The 10,095-nt window shown below is 48.2% G+C and overlaps 1 protein-coding gene across 2 annotated transcripts in view; it reads left to right on the top strand.

Annotated features, from left to right (window-relative positions):
• The first annotated feature begins 7,383 nt into the window (after positions 1-7,383).
• RIPOR3 (RIPOR family member 3) overlaps positions 7,384-10,095 on the top strand; it is a 42,277-nt gene continuing 39,565 nt past the window's right edge. For both annotated transcript variants that reach the window (XM_030963514.1, XM_030963512.1), the window contains exon 1: positions 7,384-7,579. The gene's annotated coding sequence lies outside the window, so the exon portion shown is untranslated. The remainder of the gene's footprint in view (positions 7,580-10,095) is intronic.

The raw sequence follows: 10,095 nt of genomic DNA, 5'->3' as shown, positions 1-10,095 counted from the left end.
CCTCCTGAAGCTGATTTCTGCTTGGAGCCGCTGTGCAGTTAATTTTACTGCTATAGATTTATGAGGTATCGCCTAAGATAATTTGTTTTCTATTGTGCATTCCTAGCATGGCTGGAGTGCCAGGCAGTGGGTGTGGGAGCGAGCCTGAGGAGTCAGGGCAAATTCATTTCAAGTCACTGGAACCAACCTAATAAAATGTATTAATCACTGGCTGGCTTTCATCACAAGGAGCTGACGTATGAGGAAGGAATGTGATAAACAATTTGATCTCAGATAAAGGTGGGGAGGGAGGCAGGCTCTTTGTGCCTGCTGTAAGGTAAGCTCATAGAGCTATTTTAGTCACAAGTTCTGTACAACCTGTGATTCAGACCTGATCAAGCTATTCATGGCACGTTCCGTTTCTGTGAAGTTGAAAGACAGGTTGGGTTTCCTGATCTCTGAGCAGCTGGGGGAGCTTTTTTGGGAGGCCTTTTTTTTCCCTATGTTTGTTTTGGTGTAGAAATTCCATCACTTAGGTCCACCGTGCAGTATAGTGAGATTGTGCTGTGATGTTACTTCCCTGTCCCAGATATCCTACATTTTAAGTGGAATTGTATTCCTTACAGCCCTGCTGGGAGTTCACAGAGTACTTCCAAGAATAAAGCACAGAAAATTTCTGTCAGCATTAGTTGACTGTTATTGATGATCCACCTAATTTTTTATTGCATAGGTCAGGGCTTATGCTGACTTCATATTTTACATGAAGTAGTCTTTATTTACACTGTCAGTGCCAGCTCAGAGGAGTGATTGTTAGATGTACTAGATTGTAATCTGATCTTGTCTTGGAGTTGATGAGAGACTGGAGAGTTTTTTTGATGGGGAGAGAAAACTAAAAGGGAAAAAGAGAAGCTTTATTTTTAAAATTATAATAAGGTCCTGCTTTCTTTAAAAAATAAATTCTGTACTTTCTTTGATACCTTCTGCAATTTTGATATGTTAATCTTGTGTCCCAGTTACATTTCCCTACAAAGAAGCATTTTCAACAGCAGTGTATACACTTGGATACTCCATTTTCAGAATATTAGGGACCAGCATGACCTCAAATTGCTTTTGCCCTCCCCTTGGTAAGTGAGGGATGCAGACAAACCAGTGCTGCCATGAAGGCATCTGATGTTCACAAATGCAGAAACATTGTAGAGCACTACTTCCAGGTGCCCATGAATCCAGGGAAATTCACCGAGTACCTTTCTGCTGATCGGGCTGATCCTGAGGCAGAAGGTGTGAGTTCACAAATGCTGCCTCAGAGAGGAAGAATCCGAGAAGGGGAGCTTGTTACAATTGATCTCCATGGAACACCCTCCATACCAACAGCTCCACACAAACACAGGAGCACACTCAGCAAGTAAACCCCAGGGCATGGCAACGCAGCTAACTTATAATAACAGGAGTATTTAAATAGCACTCGTGTAATAGGAATTTTATTGCTTAGCCTGAAATTGTGACAGCTATAGGATTTTAATTTTGGGGTGGGTTTTTAGTTTATTTGTTTGTCTGAGTTTTTAAAATGTTATTTTATTGAGGGGGAAACAATAGTTGGGTTGGTAATGAGTTTTTGTGTTCTGTTGCTGCCTTTGCTTTCTTCTTTCCTGTCAGGAGCACTAGCAGCATTTTTTTTTCTTCCCCACTCCTCCTCCAGGAACCTTTAGTTGTTACTTTGATGCAATATTTACTTACCTGTCTGTGACAAAATGAATTGATTGTTTTTAAAGCTCATATATGAGATCTTTTCCAATAAAATATTTATAGTTTCCTGGGCTTGGGGGGTTTTCTTTTGTTTTGTACTTTTATTTTGTCTACCTTTATGGGAAAGGTTGTCTTCATACCATGCTGCCTGTGAAAGAAACATTTGTTTCAGGTGTGTTATAAATCCAGTTACAAACTAGGTCCAGCAATAAACTCATGACGTTTTCTGAAAATACTTTGCTAGCAAGTCAAAAGCCGATACTGATACATTAATTTTAATTCTCTGAGGTTTCCAACTAAAATAATGAAAAGCTTTTAAAGCTTTTTCTTCCCCTTCATCTAGTAATCCATTTGTGTCCAATGACTCTGAATTCCTCTGGAATCCCCCCTTGTTTAAACAGGGCAGTTGTGACCCCAGCTGACACCTCACACTTGCGCTCTGTGGGGTTTTTAATGATTTAACTCTCCTGCCCGAAGAGCTCAGAGAAGCCACGCTGGTGCTGAGCTGTCCGGCTCAATGGGTGACACTTCAGGGGTTCTTTACACAGAAGGATTTGTGAACATTTCCTGTCTGGTTTTCCACTACTCATTGAGTATTCCTGGTCCAGAATTTTGGGGAGGAAAAAGAAGGGCAAATTAAAACAATAATTGTTGCAAAAATTACTTTAAACTTTGCTTGGGAAGTTTGGGATTGGGATTTAAATTTTGTCATATTCTTAGATAAAAAGCTCTGCTTAATAAGCCTTTTGGAATAAAGCCTTTGCTGTTAAGCTTATCTGGAAAACATATTATGGCTACTTGTGAAGAAAGCTCTGCCCTCTGCTAGTGACTGCCACCCAGTAAATGTGACATAAGTGACACTTAAGTGCCAGCACTGAATAAGGAGCCCTTGTACCTTTTGCCACAAAGGAACATTTTTACATGAACGGTGGTTGATAGACCTCAAAATTAAAGTGAAGCAGCCTTTGCAGACTCCCCAGATTTATGAGCACCAGCTCCTGTTCCACAGTGCCTGGTGTCCCAGCTGGAGTGGCCCGTGCTGTGAGGTGTCCCCTGTCCCCCAGGTGTGCCAGGTGAGCACGGGCTGTTCTTTTGGCCTCCCTTTGTGAGTCTGGACTGCTCCCGTGCCTCGCTGAGACAATGAATGCATTTAGCCAATGATTCCTGCATATATAGTGATAGCAAAAATGATGATAGCTTTTATGAAGGAATGAACCATTGCTTGTTGGGGTTGCATTATCATCGGATGGCACAGGAGTCAGGCAGGAGCGCTCGCACAGAGCAGGAGCTGGCAGCGCCGCAGTGCTTGAGAAGGGCATCGGACACTTGGGAAGGGAATCGCTGCGGTCTGGCCGAGCCCATGGCGCGGGGAGCCGGGGTCGCCGCTGTCGCGACTGTCGCCGCTGTCGCCGCCGTCCGCCCCCGCGGGTGCAGCGGGAGCCGCCGCCGCCAGAGGGCGCCGTGCCCGCGCTGTCCCGGTCACCCGGGCGGCTGCCACCGGAGCGACGTCCGTTAATTACACCATTAATTACACCATTAATTACACCATTAATTACGCCGTTAATTAATTACAACAGCGGCCTTGGCTGCACCAGACTGCCCAGGACATTATCTGCTCCCACAGCCTTACCTGTGTTTGTAATGGCTGTGTCACATTACTGTCACCGTGCTTTAAAATGTCACTCACCAAATCACAGAATGCTCGGGCTGGAAGGAACCTTAAAGCTCATCCCATTCCACCTCCTGCCACGGACAACTTCCGCTGTCCCAGGCTGCTCCAAGCCCCATCCAAGCTGGCCTGGGACATTTCCAGGGATGGGACAATGTTGCCAGGGATGGTGTACACGCATTAAATTTCTTTGATTTGTCAGAGACTTCTTGTTGCAATCATAAAATGAAGTTATCAACACTTTAGAAAAATATAAAACAATTATAAGGAACAAATTTTTTTAGGGAAATATGAAACTTTTATTGTAATTAGATGATGAGATTAATTTAGGTTTTTTTGTCTCAGTATTTTATGTGTCCATACACAAACAAGCCAATCCCCTGTGAGACCCCAGAGAGAAAACAGTCAGGTGTGTACACATTAATGTAACAGAACTGCCCCTGTTTATTAACCAGATAGTTCTGGGCAGTGGTCGTAAGTAAAACTACAAAAGTACAAGCCAAGGAGACTTGAAAAGTAATTCAAGTTTTCCATGCATGTCACATTTGGAAATACTGAATCCTGTGAGTTCAGCCACTGTCCCAGTTGTGTTGAGGTTTTAAAGATACTCTGCTTCTGTTGGCAGGTCTCTTAGCTTCCCTCCTGAGCTATAATACCAGGAACTAAAAACTCCAGCACAGATAGATGCACAAAGAGGGAAAAATAATCATGTGCTTGGAGCTGGGGATGTGTATTTACAGTTCCATGTCACAATAACCCCCCCTCAGAGGCTCAGAGCAAATGCTCTGTGCAGGGATGGTTTGCTGGAGCATGCTCTGCAGTGTGTTGTGTTACAGCAATGAAAGTGCCTGCTCAATGTATCAATGCGCTGAGAGACAATCCACTTCTGTGCAGAGCACTCCACATTATGAAGATGTAAGTAACATTCTAAAATTAAAAAAATACAAACTAGAAAGGGGTGGGGTGGAGCCACAGGCAAATGTTGGCATACATATTGCTTGCATTAGGGGCAGCAAGAATTATTGTCTCTGCAAGTCAGCCTGGTGCAAAGGATCACAGCAACGGGCCCAGCTACTGAGCTTTAGCTCTTGCTTTTATAAACACAGCTCTGGTTTACAGCAGCCTTTCTAAACGTCAGTTTAGTCTGGATCTTCTTGAGAAGGCTGGGCTGGTCTGCTGGTTGGCTGCCTGTAATCTGGTCCATTTGGAAAACAAACAAAAACGACTTTATTCGGGATTTAAACAATAAAGTTATGATTAATCTGATTATGCCAGAACACTGGTGATGCTGAAGCACTGAATGTTTAATGTTGTTGCAGCCACGGTGAATGCTTTGTTGTAAAATGATCTTTGTGTATCATTGGCCTACAGTGGTGGAGGTTGAGTGGTTGAATTTGGGAAGGGTTTTTGTGAGGCATGCTGAAATCCTGGAGGAAACATACTGGCATTTTTTAATGTCCCTTTAGGTCTGAGACACATCAGAGTGTGTTTTATTTTTTCACTGTAAATATTACAATGGTGCCAGCAATGCAGTATTTACTGCTTTTCATATGCGTGAGAATACTAAACATATGTATTTCTAAAGGACATTCCAGAGGAATGTGAAACTAGCTTGTAGCAATAATTTGTAGGTTTGTGTCCATTGTTTTCAGGAATATGTAAATTGTTACATTATAGAACTCACTTTGAACCCTGCTGCATAATTAGCTGCACTAAACATCAGCATTCAATTTGGGAAATCTGTAGCCAAGTGTTTTATTAGAGTTTCGTGGAAAAGGAGAATGTGAACAAAACCATAGAGCAAATGATCTGAAATGCAGTTAAAAATAATGAAAACCAAGCACCAGCCACATAAACACACCAGATGAAGACACAGCAAATGAAGATCATAAAAAGTAAACTGGAATAAAAACACATAAAGCCATTCCTCAGCTGAAGTAAAAGGGGACATCTGCACCAGGAGTGAGGGAACCGTGGTCATTGCTGTTTGCTGAGGGGCTGCTCTGTGGATTTTGTTAAAAGGCTCATGGTTAGGAGGAAATGGCATTAACAGCAATGGCTTTTTGGGCAACTGGTTGCACAGGGCTCCTGCAGAGATTTGGTGTTGTGACAAATGTCCTCCTACAAATCCAGCTGATTTCAGCTTGTGCCAGTGTGCTCCACCCTGCCGTGGGGCCAGCACCGGGGCCAGGGCCCTGCTGCAGTGACAGCAGGGTTCCAGCACTGTCCTGAGCTGCAGAGCTGCCTGAGGCTGGGACACACAGCACTGCTGCCTGCCGCGGCAGCCTGGAACGCCCCAGGAGCAGCAGGACAGCTGCAGTGGCATTTGCTGGGCAGGATTCTTCAGGCACTCAGTGGGTGTGATCATAACCCCCCAAACGCCAGGAAAATCAAGCCACGAGTTAGAGTTCCAGTGGCTGTACTGTCATGTACTCACCTGTACAGAGCCATGGATTTGCATCTCCTCGCTTTGTGCTCCAGGTGCCCCAGCTGTGACACCCGTGGTGCTCCATCACTGCCCTTTGCAGGGCTCCAAGTCACAAGCATTTTGAAGACCTGGTGTGAAACCCACTTCTGCTTGCATCTCAGCACAGTTCTTTCTGACACAAATAAAACCCAGGGTGCTCAAATCGTGGGCTCAGGCAACTCCATCTGCCCATCTGGTTTTGCTCTCACTTTCATGTGAGAGCATCCCTCATGCCTCTCCTCACAAGCATGTTCAGCTGTGCAAGAGATCTTCCTCTGCCTCCTTCCAGACTTTCCTTTAAACATGTGCACAGGAAAACACAAATCCTGACCAACTGCATAAAGAGCTGGGAAGGAAAGCAGTAACCCTGCCCTGAGAGGTTCTTGTATGGGATCTCTGGTCAGCTGGAGCTTTGGGAGCTTCACTTTGTGTTTCAGCCTCCTGCAGTGGGGTGGGTTTCAGGATGTGTGAGCTGGATGGTGCAAAGGGAAGAAAACAGCATTACTAATAAAGTTATGGTAAGGGCATGGCCAAATTCCATGCAGTCAGCTCATTTTCCCCGTGGGGAGTGTCTGGCTGCCTGTGCTGTCAGTCAGTCAGCACGGGGAAGTGCTGCTAGGAACCAGGGGAGAATGGAAGATGGATGAGGCACAGCAGCAGCCGAGGTGCTGTGCCCAGGCAGGGACAGGTTCGTGTGGGGCGTTTGCAAAAGGCCTGGCCAGGCATTGTTCAGGAGAGAGGTGTGAGTCTCATGGGGTGAGCCAAGGAGCAGCGAGATGCCAGCCTGCTTCCACACGGCAGCTTCACCTCCTCCTGCCAGGACTGCCCGGGAGGCGTCTCCAAGGCTGGCAGAGGGGAGCCCGTGCCCGAGGAGCAGCGCCTGAGCAGAAGGAAGGAGGAGGTCAGCAGTGGGTGCAGCAGGAAGGACTCGAGCAGGATTGCTCAGCAGAGAATCAAAGCAGCAAATGACATCGCCCAGTGCCAGCAAAGCTGTGGAAGGGCGGGATGGGGAAGGCAGGAGGCAATGAGAGGAAGAAAGGTGATGATGGTGATGATGATGATAATGATGATGATGATGATTAGCGTTGTATGACCGAGGGCTGCACGAGGAGGGAACCTTTCAAGAGACGGTGAAGAGGCAGTGTGGGGTGAGGCAGAGGAGGAGGGCACAATGGCTGGGGAAGGTGGGACAGGCGGGATCTGGGCACGGCAGAAGCGGGCGAGCAGAGGGGTAAGAGCTGGGGGAGAGGGGCTGTGACCGGGCCGCAGGGAGGGTGTCCCGGTCCGGGCTGCCCCGCGGGAGCCGCGGCTGGAGGAGCGAGAGGGCGCCCGGGATGCTGGCGATGAACGGCAGAGGGTCCGGGCCGTGACCGCCGGCTCGGCATGTGCTGGAGCCGCGGGCGCGTTCCCAGCCCCCCTGCCAGCGCCAGGGGGGTCGGAGGGGGAGCGGGGGAGGGAGGGAAGGAGGGAGGGAAGGAGGGAGGGAAGGAGGGGGAGCGAAGGGAAGCAGCGAGCGGCGCGGAGCGCTCGGCATCCAGCGGCAAACGAGCGCTCCGGAGCCGCGGCTTCCTGGAAGCGGAGCCCGGCTGGGCGGCGATAAGCGGCGATAAGCGGCGGCTGTCCGGGCCCTCCGCACCCGCCGCGACAGCCGCGACAGCCGCCACGGCAGCGGAGCCGAGCCGCGCTGCGCGCCCGCCCGCCCCAGCGCAGGTGGGACACAGGTAGGGCACAGCTGGGCACAGCTGGGCACAGCTGGGCACGGAGCGGGCTCGGCGGGCGCGGGGCACCCGCACTGCCCGCAGGGGAGAGCTGCCGTGCCGGCAGGGGACATCAGCTGGCGGGGACGGGGACCCCGGAGCCGGGATGGGACCCCGGAGCCGGGATGGGACCCCGGAGCCGGGATGGGTCACCTGCGGGGGATGCGGTCGCCTGGGCTGTAAGCGGGCAAGCCTCAGAGGATGCCAAGGTTCCTGCAGAGCTGCGGCCCCGCAGAGAGGCTCGGTAGCTTCTTATCCGGTGAAGGAACTCCCGGCAGGACAGCACCTGGCTGGGCCAGGTGGAACAGCGAGAGGAGCAGGATGAGGTTTATGCCATCCCGTAGAGTTTGCCTTTTGGAGGTGTTGTTGCATGAGCTGGTTGTATTTTAGTTAACTTTCTTTGTCTGTGCAAAGACTACATTTTATTTGCCTTCTTTTTTCTTCTTCTTTTTTTTTTATTGCTTATTCGTGTAAATACAAGTTGAGGTTTTGGGTCACAGCCCAGTTACATTTTGATTCAGACAGAGTTTAATTTCCCCTTTTAAAAAGTGTTTTAAATAAGTTGAGCCATATGGAAGTAGAGTTGTTAGTCAACCAAAGAAACTTGAAGGAGTTTGAAAAACAAGGTTATGTATTTCTGGAGCCATTTCTTGAGTATTGAACCAGCACCAGTACTCAAACTCCTGATTCAGTCATTTCCTTTGTTGGGATCAAGACTTAATCTGTCCATACCTGTGTTTTCACAGCTGCAAAATGGGAGCTACACCTATTGATGAGGTGCTTTACTTTTTTTCTTTTTTTTTTTTGGAAAGCCCTTAATTAAAACCAAGAAAAGCAGAAGAAGATCATTTGCAAGGGTAGTAAACAGTGCAAACTGTGTCTGAGGGAATATTGCATGTTGAATGGAGAGGCTCACCAAAGATGCTGTGGCTGAAGGAGTGTGCAGTGAGGAGCTCCTCTCTGCTGTATTCCTGTGTCATACAGTTCATCCCTTCCCTGCTGCTGCTCTGACTCCTGCACAGTGACTGACACAAGCACCACGTGTAGCAGCACAGGAAAAGCTGCACAAACCCTGCCAAAATGGGCTGGAGCTGTTGTGGAGCATCAGGCCCAGCCTCTTTGTGCCCCAGGTCTGGAGAAAAACTTGTGGGATGCAGCACGTGTGAGCTGGTGGTGCACATTAACCTGGCAGCATCCTCCTGCAGTCAGAGCCTGGGTACCCTCTGGGGGAATGGAAGGGCTTCCCCGAGCTGGCAGGGCTCATCCTGGGCCAGGGCTCGGTGCTGGAGGCAGGCAGGAGCTGCAGGGTGCTCTGGCAGCAGCACGGGCAGGGCTCTGGGGAGGGAGGCCAGGAGGCAGTTATGTAATGGGCTCCCCAAGGGACAGGGGAAGATGGGATGGTTTCCTTCTGCCGGGACAAAGAGCAGCTGCACAGCTGCTCCACAATGTTCTCCCCAGCCTGGGTTCCTGTGGAGCAACCCAGGCAGGGAGCTGGGATCCTGTGACAGCACATCCACCAGTGCCACTTTACTGCCTTCCAAGCGAATTGATTCCTTCACAACTGCTCCTTTGCAATATCCTCATAAAGAGTCTGAGAGATGGACTGGAGCCACTCTAGAAAGGGAAGCCAGGCTCAGTCTGAGGGGAGGGGAAAGTTGTGATCCTCATGTGTCTCCCAGGGGTCTGAGGAGTGACACTGTGGGGTCACAGAGCACCAGGACAAGGCAGAGGTTCTGGGTATAGAAAGTTATCCAAGATAAAGCAAGGGAGGAGGAACTGTCTCTGAAGGGTTATTAATTTGTTCCATGTGGATGGAATAAATAGAAAGACTGGAATCGAAGGAGATAATTTGTGTAAAATAGTAGGTTTAATATTATTTGAATCTGCACACTTGATCTTAGCCAAAAGGCTGAGAAAGAGGGAGCAGACAGAGCTGAATTATCCAGACTGGTGTTGGCCAGCACTGGATTTTGGAAGGTGATTGGCTGGTGACAATCCAGAATTATGGACAGTGAGTTGTGCAGAGGATATCAGCCAGCCTTTAATGGCTACAGGTGCTTGGGGCCCTGGCTGCAGTTCCCAGCCCTGGATGCTGCCTCCAGAAGCACAAAAGGGACATACATATTTATGAAATACCAGGTTTTATCCACTTTTTTCAACTTTTCCATTTCTGCTGCCAGTTTATTCTCCCTGAGGACAGACTGCTTTAAACCAGCATGTCTTCAAAGACAGAATGCCTGAAAACTGTCGTTTTTATTCAGTTCAACTTTTCAGGGCAAAAACTTGGTTTTCAGTCAGACAAGGCATTTAATCACCAGTAATTCAGAAGATCAGAACACTGAGATTATCTTGTCATTAATACAGAAATACCCTAAGTGTAGTAAGCAAACAGATTTTTATGTAACTGCTCTAGATGTGAATTTAGCTGTTTCAAATGAAATAATAAAAACTATTTTATGGAAAACATATGCAATTATTAT

Source organism: Camarhynchus parvulus, chromosome 20 (assembly GCF_901933205.1).
Source record: "Camarhynchus parvulus chromosome 20, STF_HiC, whole genome shotgun sequence".
In the NCBI taxonomy this organism is placed as follows: Eukaryota; Metazoa; Chordata; class Aves; order Passeriformes; family Thraupidae; genus Camarhynchus; species Camarhynchus parvulus.
The sequence above is the reverse complement of the archived record's forward strand: the minus strand, read 5'-3'. Positions and strand labels throughout refer to the sequence as shown.